General features: G+C 38.5%; 1 long non-coding RNA gene across 1 annotated transcript; it reads left to right on the forward strand.

Annotated features, from left to right (window-relative positions):
* The first annotated feature begins 9,460 nt into the window (after positions 1 to 9,460).
* LOC113076293 (uncharacterized) lies at positions 9,461 to 10,879 on the forward strand. Its single transcript, XR_003281156.1, has 3 exons — positions 9,461 to 9,546; positions 9,973 to 10,108; positions 10,214 to 10,879. It is a non-coding gene; the product is annotated as an uncharacterized LOC113076293 (long non-coding RNA).
* The last annotated feature ends 12,648 nt before the right edge of the window (positions 10,880 to 23,527 follow it).

The raw sequence follows: 23,527 nt of genomic DNA on the forward strand, positions 1-23,527 counted from the left end.
GGGCTCTTAGAGGGGGGGGGGGGTAGCCTACTGTCACGGTTGGTAAACTGTGATCTCCGGGTGTTTGCACTTTGTGGTGAAGTCTGTGTGTTTCGCGTCTGCACTGATTAGTTTGTGGGCGTCTCCATTAATTGTCATCAGCAGCAGCTGTCACTAATTACTCATTAAACAACGATCTCACAAACATAAGACGTGAGACAAGCCAATATATAGGGGATATATTGGCTTGTCTCACGTCTTGTGTTTGTGAGATCGTTGTTTAATGTCGTTTACCCTGTTTGTCGGCTTCAGTGTTGTCTATGTTGGATGTCTGTGTTTTCCCAGAACCTCATCCACTCTACGCACTTCCACTCAGCTACAAACACTTACCTTTGGCTCTATTCCCCGCAGTTCATGTGCCATCCTCTCCTGCTGCCTTCTCACCGCCATCATCTTGGATTGTCGTTTTCCCAGCATCATTGTTCCTTTGTGTTTGTTTGTTTGTTTATTTTCATTAATAACTGTTAACTCGCATTTTTTTCCAGCCTTTCCTTCACCCCACCGTCACAGTTAGCTTTCACTGTTATGCTGATGATATTCAGTTCTATATTTCTTTGCAGCCTGGCAAAACATAGCAATTGAAAAAACAGAGGTGTTAATTCAAACTCTGCATGTAATAACCTAGAATGCTGTCTAAGACTTCATGGCTGCTCTGTCAATTCTTCGTCATCAGTTAGGAACCTAGGGGTGCTATTTAATAGCAATCATGAAAGCCATGTGTCTATCATTTGTAAAACTGCATTTTTCCATCTTAAAAATATATCTTAAAGGGACAATAAGTAACTTTTTAGGTATTTTATTATCTAAAATCAATATTTTTATTCATAAATATGCCCTCAGTGGTGTACAAATACCTATGCCAATGTTTAAACTTATCCTCGTAAATGAAGAATTTATTATCTTTATATACATGGGACGGGTAGGTCGACGGAGGCTTCCATGTAGTTCCGCCATCTTGAAAAACTATAATAGCAGAGAGGGACAAAAAGTACTAAGCCAACGCGTTTCCACAACACGTTTTCGGTCAAGGGCCAGAAACGCAGGTGCAGAGCAGTGAGAGGCGCTTGAAACTGCACCGGCAAGTTTAAAAGTCTGGATTGCAATCTTATTATGGAGCATACATATGCCGCGCCACAGAAGAAGAAAACATCGTCGCCAAAACAGTCAAAAATAGAACATAAAAGGAAACTTGACCGTAGATTACAGAAAATGAGTTAATGTCGTAGAAGCTTTTTCTAGGTGGAAAGAGCTAATGCTGGATAAAGATTTCAAAAGAGATGCTGAAGTGGCCTGTTTTCTTCTCGACAGGTGGGTCAGTGTTTGATGATGATATCTAACAATGCACATAATTCAGAAAATATAACGAATAAAGAAGACATAACTACTAATTACAATATTTCATGTTTTCCACAGTCAGTAATTCATACTGTAACATTTGTTTGTTAGTTGTCATGTTGCAGTTTGTTTTAAATAACACACCTGTTCACCTGAAGGAAAACTCGACGAAGTGCTATTAGAAGACATCCTGTCAAAGCTTTTTGGTACATATCGCCTACCGTAGATGCAACCCGCATTTGAAAAAGCGAGGCGCTGGAGAGCAAAATTAGTTTGAATGCAAAATACTATTTCACCACTAGATGGGAGTAATTCCTACTTACAGTCCCTTTAATTATTGTCTATGCTCTACATGTCAAATGCAGAAATGTTAATCCATGCGTTTATGATCTCAATGTTAGATTATTGTAATGCTTTATTGGGTGTTTGTTCTGCACGCTTAATAAACAAACTCCAGTTAGTCCAAAATGCAGAAGTTAGAGTTCTTACTAGAACCAGGAAGTATGACCATATTAGCCCGGTTCTGTCAACACTGCACTGGCTCCCTTTTAAACATCGTATAGATTTTAAAATCTTGCTTATTACTTATAAAGCCCTGAATGGTTTAGCACCTATTTGAACAAGCTCTTGTTACATTACATTACAATACGGTTGACTCGCCTTCATTTCATGCCATAATAAACAAGATCCCTTCCACTGTCAATGCCGCGCTGCCTCACAGAACAGCTTTTTATTCTTACATGGAGGAGTATTCAGTGATGGAGAGAAATCTAATATTTTTTATTAAATAATGTATTAATGTTAAGTCAAGAAAGGCTGCTTTATGTTTTTTTTTAAAAACATTTATTTTTTTCAGGAAATAGTTTTTAAGTTCTACTTTGTCAGGAGATAGATTGTGGATGTTACTGTTAAAAATACACTGGCAATAAAGTGAGTGTTGGCAAAACTGGTTGTCATTTTTATGTTGTCGGCAGCTGCTGATTGTAACTAATAAAGTAACTTGTAAAGTAATTAGTTACTTTTAAAATCAAGTAATCTGTAAAGTAACTAAATTACTTTTTAAATCAAGTAATATGTAAAGTAACTAAGTTACTTTTTCAAAGTAACTGTGGCAACACTGCTCACTACATCTTAAGAAGAATGGCATCTATGCTCATATTAGTCTCTTTCATTCTTATTCCGAGGTCACCGTAGCCATATAGATCCAGTCCATAGACAGATCACATGGTGGATCAGCCCCTAAAGATGACATCCACAGCACTGAATGTCAGCACAGACTATGTCAACCAGATGTGCAAAAGAGACAGTTCCCCTCTGAAGACCTCATCACCTCAACAACCATCTGCACACTTGACTTGATTTGTATTTGACAGCTCTCTTTCCATTCTGAATTTGGTCGCTGGCATTTGGCACATTAAACTCAGTGATCATATTTATGACTATGCCACAGCTATTTTTTTTATGTTTCGCTTCCCTGTGTTTACAATGTGGAAAAACTTGAAATCCTAATGTATCAGAGGAAGTTACAGATTGGGGTGTAACCCATTTTTCTAAAGAAAATCGGCAACATTGTTTCAGAAAAGTTTCTGTAGCTGGTGCCAAACTGGTAATCTTAATCGAAATACCAGCTGGCATAGTATATACTCAATATGATAAAATATATTAGGTAAAACTAAGATCTTAAATAAAGAAAAAGAAGAAGAAAAAAAGAACATTTGTACTATACGGAAATCAAAATAATAAAAATTTAATTTATGGCAAGAATTAAATTTTTATTTAAAATGTCGATTTTTCTGTTTTTATTTATTTTTTTCTGCCAAGCTAGCCTAACACTTTTTTATGTTCTTTTTTTAATCACTGATAACAATCCTCATTTCTTCTATTTTTAATTTAAATGAACACAATAGCCTTCAAGTAAATAAAAGTGAAACAAGTCATGAAGCTGCGATGACTACAAGAATGTTATCTTCTTGCAATCTTGAAACACCTTGCAAAAACAAAAACATACTATTCCATCAGTTGTCATCTGACCATTTCTTAAACAAGGATGTTGTGATTATGAGAACAAAAGATTTATTCATTAATTGCAATGCAATGGTTACAAAAACATACATTGGACTGTGGCCATGAAACTTCAGCTTTGCTGAAGGAACATCACCTTCAATACCCATCAGTCAACCACAACATCACTTTCTACAACACTAATGCTAACCAGCTCAGCAATTTTTTTTCAGCAAAACTTTATACCTTCACCCTCTCTGTTTCTCTGTGGTACAAGAAGCTGCCAACATCTACCCTACCATTATATCTCCCATGAAACTGCTGAAGATTTACCAATTACACAAGCACCAACAGGAATGACCACGAACAAAGACATTATAACAACTTATTTATTGCATTAATTGTTCCTTGGACAAAATAAAAGCAAAACATAAGGAACTAATGCTGAAGATACAGAAAGTTATCAATGCAAATGAGTTAAACACTCAAACACAATACACAATGCAATATAATAATTATATAGTTCTTTTAGAACAGTTTCACTACTCTTGTATTTCCTCATGCTTTTTTATGGGGTGTGATCGTTCCCTGCCTGGTTCTGTGGGAGTTGAGTTCAATTTAAAAGAAGCGCACGGAGGAAGTTTTCACAGATTTTTGAGAGTGTGAAGGTGAATCTACTGGTAAAGACACACCAACAGGTAAATAATAAGAAGCATCTTTTGTTATGAGGTTGACTCAAACTAACTCAGGGTTAACCCAAAATTTATGATTTGAACTACAGTTTGTATTAATTTTATTTTTTTAAATATTTATTTTATTTGTATTTTGATGTTAATTGAATCCATTAATTGAATCCAGTTAGGTTAATCAATAATTTTAACTGCTTGTTTAAAGTGAAATACAAAATCTAAGATTACTAGTGGCTGTGTTGTATTGTAAATTGTACTTTTATATTTTATGTATTAATATAGTGGCAATACACATAAGCAATTGACTCGAGTCAGGGGAGGCAAGGAAAATGTAAAAATAAAAATTTAATAAATTAAAGCAAAGTATTTTTTTTTTTCATATGTAAGCATCAAAACAATGCTCTACTGTATTGCAACGTATCAACGCAGTCAATACAACACAGTCATGAATTACTTAAAGAGGTTGCCTAAACTGTGGACTAGCTTTGACTCTTCCTGCTGACTTGAATGGCAATGTTTCCCGTTTTCCAGCTGATGGCTTTTCGTTTTTACTCAGAAATGTGCACACTGTTTTTCTGATGTTCACTGCCGTTTTTAACACTACGTTTAACCTCTGGTTATCATAATTTTAAACACCACTTTTAAACGCAGGTAAAGAAACATTTCACACCTGTAATTTGAAAGTAGTGTTAGCACCGTTAAACCCTACTCTGAAGTGCATCCTGATCCTGGCAGTGCTAAGTTTGTTCAGTGGGAAACACAGCGGTGTTTGCCTTTGATACTGCTGGACGCTTGGCAACAGAAAGCCAATAGGAAATTGAGCAGCAAAGCATGTCATGTCAGTAAAAAAAAAAAAAAAAAAAAACGCATTCTGTAAACAGCAGCGGGTGAGAGAAAAGTAAGACGTCAAAAGATGGAAAGCGTGTGAACTGGAGTGATGAGGAGATGCTATTACAGTTATGGTCAGAAAAGTATTTTCAAGACAAATTGGAAGACCTTTTTTTAATATACAAATAACTGGCAAGTGTGTAAACAGGTTGCTTGCTGTTCGTCCAATCAGTGACAGTGACACCACAAAAATGTTAACCCAGGGTTTAGAAATGTACAGTGAAGTTTAATGTGAAGCTCAGTAAACCGCACAATGAATCTCTTATTTTCATCACGTCTGCACTTAGTTGTGAGATGATACACAAGCTTTTAAAAACTGCAGCGCTTCAGCGGTGAGTGAATTCTGACAAAACATTTCTGACTGGTCATTGCATTCAAGAAATCAACATATGTCTGTGATTGCAATTGTCCCCATAATGTCACCAATGCAAATTCATATACAGTTAATTATAATTAATATATAAAGAAAAATATCCTAAAACTGATTTACTAGCATAATGCTAGTGAAATATTAAAGAGAAATTAGTTACCAAGAAAGAGTTCACAATCCTTAATATCTATCTATTTATAGTATGAATTAGATTTTGAATCAGACTCCTCTAGGCTTAAACAAATAACTACTTTGATAATTTTTGAGTAAAAAAATACTTGTTTGTGGTATGTCATTTGTTTATTATATAAATATATAGTTTAATGTTTATCATTTTTAGAATTAATTCCATGAAGTATATGTGTATTATATCAGATTTTATTTTAAGATTAATTTGATTAAATGTGTATAATCTTTCCCTCAGATATGGAGAGCAAGCTGATGTTTTTGGTGGTTTGTGTGATTGGTTGTGCAGTGTCTAGCATAAAGGCTGACGGGCACCTATCAGCACCAACAAATTTAACTGTAAGAATAACATTTACTCCTTTTGCACTCACCTGCACAGTTTAACTCCAGCACACCTGCTAGGAACTTTCTACCACTCCTAAAGACCTCGATTAGCTGGGTCAGCTGTGTTTAATTAGGGTTGGAGCAAAACACACCCCTCGTCCAAAGCCTTGTCCAAATACCCACAATTGCGGTCTTGGCACTTTACTACTTGTCTACTTCTATGATGTATTTCCTGTATTTGGCCCAAGTGTTCTAGTGAGGATGAAGACCACAAGTGTGTGTCAAACTTTTTCATTACCCGATGGGACACACTTATAGTACTGCAAAAATGTAAGTGTTTACATAGCTTTGTTTAAATTTTACTTTGCATTTTAAAATCAACTTCTAAATGTCTGGTCAGTAGTCCATATAACATTACAGTTTTAATTTTGCTTCTTCTAATTAAGTGATAAAAAGCAGTTCCAAATGTTGTACAAAATAAATAAATATAGGAATAAAATGTGTAGAACTTTGTTTTACTACCAAATTATATGTAATTTCTAATTATTATTAATATATAGTATTAACTTACATGGGAAAGGTTTCTGCGACCTCTCGCGATCCTGGCAAAAAGTCTCGCAATTTATTTCCACAACATGATGCATGATGGGATACACTAAGCATTAAATGCCGCTTTTGAAAACTGAAAAATTCTGCCTTGGTTGGAAGGCATCAAGGCAAGTCCGAATTCAATATTAGCTTCAGTTCCTGTCTCCTGAGATGCTTTTATCTGGCAAATTTTTGAAGCCAGCATAGATGTATCTTTCGATGCCTTTGATATCCCACATTCCTGTGCGTTCCATTCTGTGACAGTTAAGCCAAAAAAGTTGTCTAAAAAGGTGTCTAAAAGTTGCGGTCGGTATTCAGTTTGTGTGTAAGTGTATGTTTTTGATCAACGTTTTCCACTTTTTATGTAATTTCTAGCGAGAAATTAATATTGGAGTAATATAAAATATCCACATAGTTATCACCAAAGCTCTTTATACTTGTACTCTTTATACCTGTCCAAAATCAGTTTCATGAGGTGCATTCATGCAAAAACACTACCTGCAAAGTCATTGCCTGTCACGGCAATGAGGCAGCAAGACACCTGCCTAAATTTTCAGATACAGCCTAATATACATAGCGTTAGTTTAAGGACATTGCAATTTGGCGCTTTTAAGATCTGGACAGTCTTGCATACTTACTTCCTGTCATGCACCAGTTATCTCAAGAGGCCATGTCCGAAAGTATGGATATTTGGACAAGGCACAAATGCCCTCAATTGTAGCCTTGGCCACTTGAGAGTGTGTGCGTGCAGAAGATAGTAAGTGCACTAGACTGTTCCAGGTCTTTAAAATGTAAAGTGCACACTAAATAACAATCCTAAATGAAAACTTAATCAACACAATCTCGAGCACCACTCTGGAGCGGTATTTAAGGCTTAGTGTTCATGTTCATGTTCAAGCATCATGTTCTGGAAATAAATCGTGAAACTCTCATGAGAAACCATTCCAATGAATGTTGAATATAAATAATAATGAATTATTTTAAATTATCACTTAATTAGTTACCGCATCTTTTATAGGCACTACTGAACAGACCTTTAGAAGTTGATTTTAAAATGCAAAGTATTGAAAATAAACATTAAACTCTGTAATCACTTGCATTTTTGCAACACCATAAGTGTGACCCATCAGGTAATTAAAAGTTCTACACACATTTGTGGTCTTCATGCTGACTTGAACACTTGGACCAAATACAGGAAACATGTTATATAAAAGTAGTAAAGTGGTCAAGTGCAAAGACTGCAAGTGCGGATATTTGGACAAGGCATCTGGAGGTCTCTGGCCCTCCAGGAGCTAAGTTTAATAAGCTTTTTTAACCTTGTAGTTTAGGGTGTAGATACTGACAAATGTATATCTGTCATTTTTTTTTTTCCTGTTTTTTTTTTTTTTTTTCTCTTATTGATAGTCCAACATCACCCGCAATGAGTGTGGAAAAACCAAACTATGTTTGGACAACCCTAAAGGATGTGATCCTTCAGGCAATTCTCAGTGTTTCTTCACCTCAGTACAGATTATCTTAACTACCTTAAATCTGAAGGTTGAGCTCAGTGGCAACTCCATCGGTTACATTGCATTAGCAGCTGGAGTGACATCTAATGTGGCTCAGGTAAGCACAACACATTCACACTTGTTTATTCTCATAAATACTAAGCTGCATTTAAGAACGACAGGCCAATACAAGCTTAAGGCTTGTTCAATACTTGACATCTACTTGTGGTGCAACTGCTCATGTTAATTTGAAAATGTTTGCAGTGTGACTCATCAGAAAACAAGCAATGACATGTAAATGCTCTATATCCCTTTTTTAATGACCTTTGCAATGCAGATTTTAAAGAAGCAGCATTCACACATTGCTTGAAACATGATGTTAGGTTTCATGCACATTAAACACACTGAGTCTTGTAAAGTAAATCTGATTTAAATTGTGTGTGTTAAATAGATATATAATAAATAATTATAAAATAAAAATGACAAAAAAAAAGTCTTAATTATTCCAACCCTCTCGAGTAAAATTAATTAAAATAAATTTTATGTGTTTTACTAATCACATCAATTGAAATAGATTCATATGACAACCTACAATGTAAAAGAAACATACAAAAACCTCTTTCTGTCAGGCCCGGAATATGGGAAACCACTGAGAAAGATCCAATTGCGGGTACGTCTTTATTAAAGGGGCAATCCAAAGAATAAACAGTCCAGGCAGGGGTCGATATCCAACAAATCCAAAACATAAACAAACACGGACACAAGGCAAGGGCACGATGAGTGATGGACATGAATTAAAAAAAGGACTCCGTGATACATACTAAGCAGACCGGGTTAAATACACAGGGAGAGACAAACGCTAATGCGAAATTGACAGAGTGTAATGAAAGATAACCAGTGACAGCTGGGTGCAATGATTTAGGCAGAGACGTGAGGAATGTGGTTAATGAAGTGACCGACACCGTGGGGAAGGAGGACATCTAGTGGATACCCAGGGAACACAACCCAGACACTGTGACACTTACTTTACAACCAAACCCCAAAAACATAAGGGCAGGTTTTCCCCACGCTTCACACAAACGGACTCACACTAGTAATGAAACTGTTTAATTCTGTTGTCTAGGAAACCAACAACTTCATCCCGCTTTCACATTACTTGAAGCAGTATGCTGACTGCGGTCCACTTAACAGATTACAAGATTAATGTTGTTCTTTCTCATAATAAAATTCTATTTTTTTTTTTCAGGGCCTCAATATCATCTTTGTGTGTGGCAATAATAATGGCAGGTTCTTCTTCCGGACTGCAACACTCATAAATAACACACTGCAGATAACAAATATAGTAAGGGTTATATATTTTAGCATATGAGCACTTTTACAGACCTTTCCCATTTTTTACAAAAATGTGGAATTATCAAATGTTTTTGATATGTGCATCAATATCCTTTTTTTTTTTCAGCCCAATGTAAACAATATCCAGGGTTCGATACAACCAAGCTTGATTCAGTGTGTTTTCAGCATCCCCTTTGATGCAAACGTCAAAGGGTCACAAATGTCAATGTCACAAATGTGAACATTAGCAACATTGCTAATTCCCAGCTGAATGTTTTCCTTGACAACCTGCAGGGTTCAACCAATGGTGAGTTACTTTGGTAATGGTGAGTTACTTTTCAAAACACACAAAAAAGCTGGTTGTTATTTGATTCTGATCTCTGCCTAGATAAACAAATCACTTCTGTCAAAATAGCTAGGATCAGTTGAAAATCATTTCCATTCCTGACTTTTAATGCCATGGAAAAGGCGATCCATGATTTAATTACATCAGGACTGGACTTCTAGGTCTTTTCCTGTCCACGTTTGAAAGCTTACAGATAGTTTGGAATGCAGTTTCCATGTCATTTATCAAATGTATCAAATTTGTTACATTGAACTCCACATCCATGTGAATATATATATATTATTTTTACAGGAAAATGTATAATAAATGCAAAACAGTAATGTTTTTACTAGTTATATATAAACACTGAGCTGATCATGAGCTGTCATTTTGCACTTTGATTTATAGGAACTGTTCTAGGAGAACCAAGAAGTGTATTTGGGTCCTCTGTTCCAGTGAATCTAGCTAATGTCAACTACTAATGTTGTAAGCCCCATAGCTAATTCAAAAGACAGCATCTCACTTAACATCTTACTGAGTCATGGTAAATACTTTCTAGGTCCTCCAATGGTGTGTTAAATCACAGTTGAATATATAAAAAATCTCAATACTTACAGTTCAAATAACCCTTTATTTTCCCAACTTACAGCTGCAATTTGCCTACTCAGTATCTTCTGGCATCTGATCTGAGGGGCCCGAGAGAGATCTGAAGACTAATTGTGCTGTGGGTGGAGTAGTATAGATATGCACTAGCATCAGCATGTTTTGCTAAAGTATTCATACCTCCACTGGTGTCTTTCTTTATTTGATTCTTAGATTATTTGCAAACATATAGGAAACCCATGTATGTTTGACATATACAGGGTGTTGGACACATATATAAAGCCCATATATTAACATATACATATATACAGCCCAAGCACATGTATAATCCTTCTTTTTGTGTGTGTGTGTGTGTGTGATCTTTTAATGATCCTCTGACAATATACTGACAGTGGAAATGATCCTGAAAACTTTTTTTTTGAAGTTACATTAAAAGCTTATTAACAAACATAATAACATTAAAATACAGAGTTATTTTTTTTTCTGGGGTCATATCTATTATATCCACACTTAATAATATCTTCACAGCTAAATTTGCATAAGCACCATTTTAAGAATCTCTTGTCTATCACAAAACAATATATAATGCAGAGCTAATTGAGAGTGGCGTGTTTGATACTAATGATATTAACAAGTAATAATAAATAAATTATAAACAAGTATTCTGGAAGATCTCTTAGACTGAACATTTAAAACAATAAAATAAATGTAAAATTGCAATTAGATTACGATAAATTTGCAACTATCCATCCAATTGTGATAAACTGTTACACTGATAAAGATGCAGTGTCTCAAGATTTCTCTGCTGTAAATAAAACCTTTCAGTTATAGTAACCTCACCTCACTGTAACTGAAACAAATCTTTTTCATATATATATATATATATATATATATATATATATATATATATATATATACCTCATCCAGTGAAGAGAGGTTTTGAGAGATATCACTACAATTAATCTAAATGAGCTTATAGGCCAAAAAACCTACAATCCCCTTTCTAATTGACGTGACGACACAAGAGAGAACAAGTGGTAAATGGAAAAGAAGGGCTGTGATTGATGGCCTGTGAATTTTGGTTTATTCAAGACCCAGTAACTATGACTAATCCTGCTCTCAGGGCACAGGAGAAATAAATAATGTATTTATAGTTAGTTATATCATTCTTGGTGTGAGCTCTTGGTGTGAACAAGCCTTAAACCACTAGATGGCACAAAAACTCACAGCAGCTCTTTTCTAAGCAGAACTAAGGAGTTCTCTTTTCTATGTTTCAGTAATGCACCTGTAAAGTTGGCTGATCCTTGATGCTTTCACATCGGAGTGTGCAGTATCTCATGAGTTATATGCTGTATTTAAAACCTATCATTTACAGCACAACCATATCTAATTGTATCTAAAAACACAGGAATATTTTTACATTTAGATAGATATTGAAATGCATTCCAGTATCACTACAATTTATCTAAATGAGTCTTATAGCCACAAAGCCTAAAACCCCCTCTCTAATTGACATATAGATGGGAAAGAGAGACAAAGAGTGATGAATGGAAAATAAGAATCATGACTCATGGCTTGTAAATTTCGGGTTATTCAAAGAGCCAGTAATCATGACTGATCCCACTCTCAAGGCACAGGGGAAATTGGAGCGTTCCAGAAAAAAAATAACATAATTGTTGAGACATCTTTAGCAGTGGAAGATGAACTCTGAGGGACTCTCAACTGCTCACTGGCCACCTTACTCTACAATCGGTTTAATTCCTTTCATTTTGTGACGTAAAATTAAGACCCTTGGGTTGTTTAATAACCAGTTCCTCTCTGATTGAAAATGGACGATGCATTGATCTCTGTCAAAGTTCCGCCAGAAGACAAAAAGAAAAAAAAAAACCATATTGGTTGCTGTGGCAGCTCTTTTGATACTTGTAAGGACTACACGTACAGTTTTAGACTGAACCAACAATCATATAAATAAAAATGTCGAATTAAATAAGAAAAGAGTTTGTTTCAATGTGTTTGATCATTCATCCATTTATAACCATTTGGAAGCAATACAAAGTTTGCACTCTGGATTGACCATAATACCCTGCTGTTCCCATTATTCATTAGAATTATTATTATGTTTTTGGTGTTGTTGTTGTTTGGTTTACCTGGCAACAACCTCTTCTTTGTCAAAGACAATGATAAAGCCATTTATCTGCAAGCTCACTTAGCCATCATTTTGCCATGACCATTCTACTAAGATGTAATTTCACCACTTGTGATTTACAATGTGGACAAAAAGCTTGAGCAACTGTCATTTTCAATGGAGTAGGAAGTCATTATGGAGTGAAGGAGATGCTTTTATTGGGCTCAGAGGGCATTCAGAGACAGATGAGAGCAAGGATATGAGTGCTGGCCTCTTTGATAAAGTGTGCCATTAAATCTATGCTTGTGTGGAGGGAAAACAGCTTCAAGCTGCCCTATAGTTGGACCTGTGAATCTGCTACTGTGGTTACACTATCAGTTGTTCCGTACAGGAAGGTAACGTGTTTACCCAAATCTCCAAAGGGTTTCTTCTGAACACAAAGAAGCTGATAACAATGCTCATAATCTCTTTACAAAATTATATGTATTACAGTTTTTTACAAGCATTTTTGCACTGATAAGAGAACCTTCATGCCATTTTTCAAAACGTTAGACACATAATTCACAACCTATGATAAAAATGCACATTTTTTTTCAAAACATTTTACACTTTTTCCAAATGCTTGGATACAATACACATAAACCAAAGATCTTTTGTTCATTCAACTAAAATCACCGGTTCAAAATTACACAACTTAACATCAAAGTACTACTATTTCCTAGTGGAACTCACAAATTACATATGAATTGAGTGTCTATTCATTTCATTACAATAATCTTACTGTCAATTGATACAACTGCTCAACATGTTACATAACTGTTGCATTAGTCTTGAAGCATAGTTTTTATGAAAAATGAGGAACAATATTAAATGTTTCAATTATGAATGTGAAGCAGCTGAGAAATTAGTGTGTTCAGGTATGATCCATTTCAAGAGGCCTGTTGTTGGGAGAAAAATAAAATCCCCAAAAATTCTATATCATTGCTATCAGAATTTGTTTTTCCTACAATTAATGTTGTTTTAGATGGCGATAGAGCTCGAAGATGATGAAAACCATTTATATATTTGGATGAGGCAGGCTTTAACCTGGCCATGACATGGAGCAGAGGTTGAGCGCGGCCCAGAATGATGTTCGCTGGGGGCCAGACCAGCCCCAACTGAATGTGATTTTGAGGGGACCCAATAGCAAATTCAGTTCAATAGACCCAGAATTCCTAGTAGCAGTCGTGGTTTCAGGCCCATCCACAGTTTATTACCTTGTATTTACCCCCATACACCCCTTTCCTTACTGTACCCTAACTGAAGTTTTTTTTTTTTTTTTTTTTTTACATGGAGGTGGAAGGTTCACAATAAAGTCGCATTTCTCCAGGCCTAAGATGACGTGTGCAATGACGTAACAGGAAGAGACATAGAATATCAAAATCAACTGCTAGTGGCAGATCCTTTTCCTATTTAGCCCCCTATTTTTCAAGATGCTTAGCTAATGAAAACCTAAAGAAAGCCTACATTATGACGTGGATAAGAACTTGTTGCCAAATCCAAATACGTCTACTTATTTGTATTTTTTATTCTTTTATTATGTGTTTTATGTTCTGTTGCTGTCATTCTGTTGTACTGTGGAGCTTCTGTCACGAAAACAAATTCCTCGTATGTGTAAACATACCTGGCAATAAAGCTCATTCTGATTCTGATCCACAAGCAGTGAGGAACACTCCAGTTGACATTTTAGGCCTACTGTAGTTTTTGTCTTTTTTTCTTATCTAATTGTTTCTACTTTAAAGTTTTTGAAAAACGTGTTGTGAGTTGAATATTTCATTAATAATTTACATTTTTTGTTTAATGATTCAAGTGTCTGTACTTTTCTCTCTAGTCTATTGCAATAATGTATGAATGTGTATAACAATAACGAAAGCTGCATCATGTTTTGAAGAACTATATTTAATGATTGTACTTAAAACTACACCGTGAAACTATGGGTATCTTGTGTGTGGGTGATCTAAAGTAATGTCCTTATGATATTTCATAGTAAATTAGTTTTTTGAAACAATGCTTCTGCAAATGGAATACTTCTTTAAAGATACGAAAGCAATATGCACATTTTTAAACACTGGGCAGTCTGTGTTTTGAAAAATTACATGAAGGTTCTTTTATTAGGGAACATTTATTGTAAAAACATGTATTGAGATATAAATAAATGTACATACAGGTAGAAAAATCCTGGACTTACATTTCTAGACTTAGAATAGTTTAGCCTCTCTAACCAAGCCCAGATCCAGTCATCTATTCCCACACCTAAAAAGAGGAAGAGAAGGAGGAGGGCAGCAAAGTCGACTCTGGTGACCTCATGTAAGGTGATCCTACATTTGCATTTTCTACATTTACATTTATGCATTTAGCAGACGCTTTTATCCAAAGAGACTTACAATGCATTCAGGCTAAAAAATGTTTACCTAACATGTGCTCCCTGGGAATCGAACCCACAACCTTGTGCTGCTAACGCAATGCTCTACCACTAGCCACAGGAACACTATCCTGGAGGACCTGATTCAGAAGTTACTGAGCAGTCCACTTTTTTTGTCTCTCCCATGATCCCTGCCCTGCCAGATCCACCCTGGATCCTTATCAAGCCGTCTTCACCTATGATCCTTGCCCTGCTGCGCAAATCCTCCTGCTTCAGAGCCTGGTCCAGTCAGGGATTCTTCTTAATCAACTCCAGATCCCGCTTCAGTTCATGAGTCCTCAGAGTCCACTCCAAAATCTGCTCCTGTCCGTGAGCGATCAGAGTTCACTCCAGATTCCACTTCAGTCTGCGAGGTTTCAGAATTTACTCATGAACTCACTCAAGTCTGGGAGTTTTCAGAGTCCATTACAGAACTCGATCCAGTCTGTGAACCTTCCGAGTCCACCCATGAACTTATTTTGGTCTAGGAGCCTTCAGAGTCCATTCAATTGTCCGGTCCAGTACGTGAGCCCACAGAGTCCACTCCAGAGTCTGCTCCAGTCTGTAAGCCTTCAGTGTCCACTCTAGAATCCAGTTTAGGTATATTGATGCCGTGTCAGTGGTCATCTTGTAGGCAAGCATCAGTACCTTAAGAGGAGTAATGTGAGCTTTTTTTGGCTCATTGAAGACAACCCTCGCTGCTGTATTCTGGATCAGTTGTAGAGGCTTGATAGTACATGCAGGAAGGCCCACCAGGAGAGCATTACAATAGTCCAGTCTGGAGAGAACAATAGCTTGGACAAGAAGTTGGGTGGCTAATCTTCCTAATGTTGTATAAGGCAAATCTGCAGGACTGGGTCATTGTAGCAATATGGTCTGTGAAGCTTAACTGATGATCCATCACAACTCTGTCCCGGAAAGAGTTATGGTTGACAAACCCAGTTGTATAAAGTAGTTGTGAGTAGTCTGTCTTAGTATGGTTGAGCTGAAGGTGATGGTCATTCATCCAGCTAGAAATGTCACTCAGACAGGCTGCAATGCGTGCAGCTACCGTCTGATGATCTGGTTGGAATGAGAAGTAAAGTTAAGTGTCATCAGAATAGCAGAGATAGGAAAAGCCATGCTTCTGAATGACAGATCATAATGACGCCATGTAGATGGAGAAGTGGTCCAATTATTGAGCCTTGAGGAACCCCAGTAGCAAGAAGTTGTGACTTAGAAACTTCACCCCTCCAAGACACCCTATAGGATCTATCTGAGAGGTAGGACTTAAATCACAGGATTGCGGTTACAGAGATGCCCATCTTTCTGAGGGTGGACAGTAGAATCTGGTGATTAATGGTGTCAAAATCAGCAGACAGATCCAGCAAGATGAGTACTGAGGATTTGGAAGCTGCTCTTGCCAGTCGCAGGGCTTCAGTAACTGAGAGCAGGGTAGTCTCAGTTGAGTGGCTGCTTTTGAAGCCAGATTGGTTGCTGTCCAGGAGGTTGTTCTGTACAAGAAACATAGAGAGTTGGTTGAACATAACTCACTCAAGTGTCTTTGCAATGAAAGGAAGAAGGGTCTGTAGTATTCTAGAAGTGAGGGAAATGTACCAGAGTGAAGAGAGGTGTTGATAATGTGAGTACCAGTACTGACATCTTGACATAACTGTGTGTTTTTGACCATTTAAGTGAAAAAAAAGACAGAAAAAAGAGCTCAGTTCAGTACTTGTCAGGGAAATACACATACTTCTTAAGGTTCTAGTTAACTATAATAACCCTGATACTTGTAAAAACTATTTATTGAATAATATGTCAAATAATGTCCTTAGTCTTTCCTTCCTGTGACTGGAGTCCTTAAATAAATACCGAAATACACAGGAACTCATATTTGCAGGCTGTTCATTCAAGTTCAGATGAGGGAGATAAAATATGCATTCTTACAATAAATATGCATCTGAAACGCACTACCATATAGGTATTCATGCATTGTGCTATTTCTTTATTGTGAACAACTCAGTCTTGTAGCACTGTTGCATGAGCCTGTAGAGTGTGTAATAGCACATACTATGAATGAACTGCTGTGAAGAGAGAACTGAAGATGAAGAGCGATCTTTATTTATCATCATGGCAAGCACTAAGATAAAACATTTAGAGGATGTGTGCATCCAAGTCACCATTATTTGACACCCAATGACACACACAATTTTCACAGTTTTTTTTCTGCTAAGAGCATACAAGCGATATCCTTGAGGGGGCAATTTGTGTGCATCTGCGAGCGTTTTTTCAACAACAACAACAAAAAAGCTCGCCTCTTGTTTGTCTCTCTTTTCGAGGAGAAGTAGAGCCATCTACTTCCCATGGTTCAGGACCTGCCACTGCTGAGGCACAGAGGAAAATGAGCTTGAGGGGATCACAGGTGGATCTGGCCGATGAATTTAGAGAGGGGCTTTCCCTTTTATGCTCGTCGGCAGTAGACAAGAGAAAACCGTAGGTTGATCTTAAATAGTCCTTTACAAGTTTAAGTTTACTGAAAGCACGTTCCCCTCCAGCAACAGTCACTGAGAGCGTACAAAAGATCCTCAAGCCAGTGCAAACTTCTCCAAGAATGCTTTCTAGCTGCATTTTGTATAAGGCATTCAGCAGCTCCAGTGGTGAATGAGTATTTGGAAATGTGTCTCCAGGACTTGCTTTTAAATGAAGCATTTCTTTTTCAAATTCTGTTGTAAGGTCTTTGTTGTATTTTTTTTTATTAGAGTATGACACGAAATCTTCATCTGATCTTCTGTCATGTCAGTAATCTTGAGAAAAGCTGCAAATGTGTTACATACAGATGCTGTGGTCTGAAACCTTGCGGATAAGTCACTTATAATAGAATCCAGTGGCACATAAAATATGTTATATTTGAATGCTTGTTCTGCATTTTCTTCAGATGCATCCCCTTCTGTCTCATCATACATCCTTTCCGACAATTCACTTACAGGCAATTCCGCTAAATTACGTTTTAAAATAAGTAATTTTCCATCATTAAGATGTGCATTAAACTGAGAACAATCCTGTACTTAATGTAAGAGCATGCGCGAGCTAATGTGAATAACAATGCGGTAAAATAGGCGCTAACGATCTGTGTTTTTGCAGGTGTTAGATTTTGACAATGGAGGGAAATAATACAGTGTTTTCATGTAAACTTCTGACTCTGGGAAGAACTGCAGCAGAAGAGGAGACAAGCTGCGCAGCTGCCTGGAGTGGCAGTGTGTTGAGCTCCCAGCTATGCCTCCGTCTGCTTCTCACTCCCTGCTATTTACCCAGAAATATTGTTTGCTCGCTATGTAGGGTTTGATACTATAAAGTATTTGTATACTATTCAAATAGAGTACGAACAAAAATGTATGTGTGGCGAGTGGGGCGGGGCCGAGAGGCGTGGGAACGAGGAGTGAGGCCAGGTGTAGTGATTGGAGATGAGCTACACCTGAGCCCCACCGCTAGTATCGAGTCCCACGTAGGAGATGGAAGGATATAAAACTGGAGTGACGACCGTGAAGGACGAGAGAGGACCAGGCCTGGGACATTATTTTATGTGTTTGCTTTTATTTGTGCGCGTCAGTCGCCGTGAGGGGCTGACGCGCTGTTGTGTTTATTTTCAATATTAAAATTATGTTTTGATTGTGCGCCGGTTCCCGCCTCCTTCTTCCCGATGAATATGGAGATTTGTAAATTATTACAGTGGTGCCGAAGCCCGGGAGAAGGAGGGACGCGCTGCTGAAGATCCCTCGCCGCTGTGGTGAATCCGCGGTGCCCTCGAGCTGGCGAGGTACGTGCCGCCATTGACGCTCGAGGCGGTGGGCTGGAGCGAGTTGCCGGGGACGGGCGAGCTCGCTGCCGACCGCCCACGACAAGGAGGGGCGGCTGCCGTCCGTGAGGGAGCGGAGGAGTCGGCGCCGTTCGCCAGGGGGCCGGAGCCTGCCGCCTCCGTGACGGAATCCGGAGGGGCAGGGAACGGGGGACTCCTGCCGCTGCCCAAAATCGGAGGAGCCGTCGCCGTCCACCGGGCGGCGGAGGAGTGTCGTGCCGTCCGCCGAGGGCTGTCCAGTGCCACCGCCGGGCACCGCGGAGGAGATCACCCAGCCGGTGGAGGGCCGAGCAGCAGTGCGTCTGGGAACCGGATTATTATTTTTTTTTTTCTCTCTCCCCTCTCTCGTCCCTGTCGCTCCTCCTTCCATCTCCTTTTCTCTCGCCTCGTCTGTCCTACCCCCAGGTTCCCGCAGGTCCCCGTGAGCGGTCTCCCCCGGAGGGAAGGGGGGGGGGAGTAGAGCGCAGTCTCGGGAGTACCCCCCGGCCTGCGAGGGGCGATGGGGGTATGTGGCGAGTGGGGCGGGGCCGAGAGGCGTGGGAACGAGGAGTGAGGCCAGGTGTAGTGATTGGAGATGAGCTACACCTGAGCCCCACCGCTAGTATCGAGTCCCACGTAGGAGATGGAAGGATATAAAACTGGAGTGACGACCGTGAAGGACGAGAGAGGACCAGGCCTGGGACATTATTTTATGTGTTTGCTTTTATTTGTGCGCGTCAGTCGCCGTGAGGGGCTGACGCGCTGTTGTGTTTATTTTCAATATTAAAATTATGTTTTGATTGTGCGCCGGTTCCCGCCTCCTTCTTCCCGATGAATATGGAGATTTGTAAATTATTACAGTATGCTATTCTACGTGGAGTAGATATTTATGTTAAACAATGTCAATGCTCGATGATGCATTTGGAGCTCACCTTGCTTTTCAAAAAACCAAGTGCGCAACTGCTCGGCCTCATTTGCCTTTCTCTCTTTAATCTTCTTTTCTTTTCCTGACTCATACCCTGTCTTCCTATTTCATATCACGGCTAACTCCAGCTCTCATTAACTGATTCACTACAGGTCCACAGCAGAAGCACCTGACCTGCGGGTCGTACCATTTACATTGATTCGAGAGGGGTGGTGGGGCCCTGCACAGCATGAAAATTACTTTTTTTAATACCAAACCAGTGCTAACTACAAGTATAGTTTTGTTTGTACATACATGCTATACAATGTTAGTGCATGTATATGTATGTATAGAAAACTGACTTCTAAGAGCCCCCCCCCCCGCCTCGGGCCCTGGGTTTACAAGCCCACATAAGACTTGGATGTTCTCCAATTCCACACCCCGGGTAAATATTGATCAGTTCTTTCTCCTGCCATTTAAAACACTCACCAGTCCTGTTCAAATTGCTTCTGATGAGAACTCAAATGTTTTTTTTAACAGTGCTGATCTGCTCTGGAGCTGCCTTAAAAGGGACAATAAGTAACTTTTTAGGTATTTTATTATCTAAAATCAGTATTTTTACTCACAAATATGCCCTCAATGGTGTACAAATACCTATGCCAATGTTTAAACTTATCCTCGTAAATGAAGAATTTATTATCTTTATATACATGGGACGGGTAGGTTGACGGAGGCTTCCATGTAGTTCCGCCATCTTGCAAAACTTTAATAGTAGAGAGGGACAAAAAGTACTAAGCCAACGCGTTTCCACGACGGTCAAGTTTAAAAGTCTGGATTGCATTCTTATTATGGACCATACATATGCCACGCCACAGGAGAAGAAAACATCGTCGCCAAAACAGTCAAAAATAGAACGTAAAAGGAAATGTGACCATAGATTACGGAAAACAAGAGTTAATGTCGGGGAAGCTTTTTCTAGGTGGAAAGAGCTAATGCTTGATAAAGATTTCAAAAGAGACACTGAAGTGGCTTGTTTTCTTCTCGACAGGTAAGTCAGTGTTTGATGATGATATCTAACAATGCACATAATTCAGAAAATATAACGAATAAAGAAGACATAACTACTAATTACAATATTTCATGTTTTCCACAGTCAGTAATTCATACTGTAACATTCGTTTGTTAGTTGTCATGTTGCAGTTTGTTTGAAATAACACACCTGTTCACCTGAAGGAAAACTCGATGAAGTGCTATTAGAAGACATCCTGTCAAAGCTTTTTGGTACATATCGCCTACCGTAGATGCAACCCGCATTTGAAAAAGCGAGGCGCTGGAGAGCAAAATTAGTTTGAATGCAAAATACAATTTCACCACTAGATGGGAGTAATTCCTACTTACAGTCCCTTTAAATCTCATTCACAAAGACATCGTCATAAAATACAACATTCCCACTCAATCCCACTTGTAAACCACCTATCAAGATCCAAGCAGTTGATAATTCAATTTTCTGCTTAACCCATTGTATGCACTCTGATATTTCACCTCAGTGCCCGTCTACTAGTGTCACTAGTGTCTACCTGTCACCGAACAAACCACTAAAGTCCCAGACTGTTACAATGACTATGTTGAGGTATTTAGCAAAGTGAACGCCACCCAGTTCCCAACTCACCATCCCTGGGATTGAGTTATTGATCTCATTTCTAATCCCATGGCATCCAGAAGTAAAGCGTACCCACTAACCCATAACAAAACCCAAACAATGGAGAGTTACATCAAAGAAGCCTTAAAGAATGGATTTATTCACATCTTCAGCTGCAGCAGGTTTCTTCTTTGTAGAGAAAAAGGATGGTGACTTTTAGGTTTGAATAACGTAATAGTCAAGCTCCACAACCCACTCCCTCTGGTTTCAGCAGCCCTTGAGCAGCTCCAAGTGGCAAATATTTTTACTAAATTGGATTTAAGAAGTGCATACAACCTGATCTGTAACCGCGAAGGGGTTGAGTGGAAGACCGCCTTTCTCGCCACTGGGGGGCAATACGAGTACCTTGTTATGCCGTATGGGCTAGCCAATGCTCCAACTGTGTTCTAGTCATTCATAAATGAGATACTTTACGACTTGTTAAACCAATATGTGATCTATTCCAAGTTAGAAGCAGAGCACATCCAACATGTCAAAATGGTTCTTTCACATCTCTGGGGTATGACATTAGCCATCAAGGGGTAGAAATGGATGAATCCAATGTCAAGGCAGTCAGCGAATGGCCACATATAACTACCATCAAGGAACTGCAGAAGTTCTTGGGCTTTGACAACTTTTACAGATGCTTCATCCGCAGCTACAGCTCCATTTCCTCCCCGCTGACCATCCAAACTGAAGTAGACAGGAGATGCAGCCAAGGCCTTCAATACCCTCAAGTTTAGCTTCACAACAGCTCCCACATTACTACATCCAGACCCTAATTTCCCCTTTGTGGTCAAAGTGGATTCCTCTGACAGTGGCATTGGATCTGCAGTCTCCCAGCATCACGGACAACCTGGTAAATTATATCCATGTGCTTTCTTTTCGAGAAAACTCACACAGGCAGAGCATAATTATGATGTGGGCAATAGGGAACTATTATTTATACGGCTACCTAGTAGGAAGCCTAGTCTGCTCCACCATAGTGTTGGCCTCCTCAGAATTCTCCAGTTTCCTGTCCTTCACCAGCACCACGCCCTCCACCTAAACCTTCACCCTCGTTTCTCTTTTCTGTCATCTACTGTTGTGGCTTGAGGTCACGCCTTCTGAGGAGGGGAGCTAATGTCACAATTATGTTCAGTTTAGTTAAGTTCCTGTCATGTATATTATGAGCTCTCATTAGTTACATTGGTTTCTGATTGGTTAATCCTTGTCCAGCTGTTCCTGCTTAGTTCTCCCATTTACCATGTGCGTACTTAAAGTCCTGATTCTGTTCTATCCTTTGTTGTTTATTAGCATATGTTATGAGTTGTAACAAGTCTAAAGATAAAGTCTAAAGTCAGTAAAGTCTATTTTGAATTATGTATCTTCGACAACGTGTGACAACACCTGTGCAGTTCTGAATAAAATGCCTTTGCCCTTTTCCTAATTTCCTTAGGCTCTGTAATTTCTGTGCCAGATTCTGATAACAAAGAGTGGATAATTCTATTTAGGCCATTCTTTTTTCAATCCAAAGAAAAACTTGGTTGGACCATCCATTTGTAGTGCACTTTGAAAACATTGATCGTACCAAAGCACCCTTTGGTAAAAATCTGCTATACCATCCCAACAAGCCAAGGAATGGTCTTACCTGTTTCTTAGTTGAAGGGGGACAGCATCTTCGGATGATTGCTTCTTTATCCAACTGCGGGCGAATTATTCCTCCTCCAATCACATACCCCAAGTAGCTGATCTCTCGTTTGGCTATAGTCAGGGTTCTAAATTAACTTTTTTGATCACCAGCCAATGTGGCTATTAACTTTCTAAAGTTACCAGCCAATCAGAATTTCCACTAGCCATTATTTTTTTTTGGTAAAAAAAAAACAAATGATGAGAGCCACTGAATGAATTTGATCATTTTATTAACATTTTTGGCATGAAAAACACATATGTACAATGCATACAACAAAATATACACTGACTTAAATTTAAAAAGATTAGTTCTCACCACGAAATAGCTTGTTTTGTTTTTTTTTCTTTCGCGTAACTTACATGCGGCAATCCTGACAAAGCATTACGACATTCTTGTGATCAAACACAAGCCATTCATGACCCGTCAGCCATTTGGCATTACATTTTATTTTCTTTGTTTCTCTGTCGATATCATAATGACCCCGCATGTCACCTGTAGGAGAAAGAAAATAAATCTGTGGCGACGGTTTTGCAATCCATCCCCTCAGTTTATAAACCGTACTCACGAATTTATAAACTATTCCCTCGGTTTAACAAAATCGATTTTGTAAACCATACCCTCGGTTCTGTGCCAGATTCTGATAACAAAGAGTGCAAAATTCTATTTAGGCCATTCTTTTTTCAATCCAAAGAAAAACTTGGTTGGACCATCCATTTGTAGTGCACTTTGA

The sequence above is a fragment of the Carassius auratus genome, unplaced genomic scaffold (genome assembly GCF_003368295.1).
Source record: "Carassius auratus strain Wakin unplaced genomic scaffold, ASM336829v1 scaf_tig00019692, whole genome shotgun sequence".
NCBI classification, from domain to species: domain Eukaryota; kingdom Metazoa; phylum Chordata; class Actinopteri; order Cypriniformes; family Cyprinidae; genus Carassius; species Carassius auratus.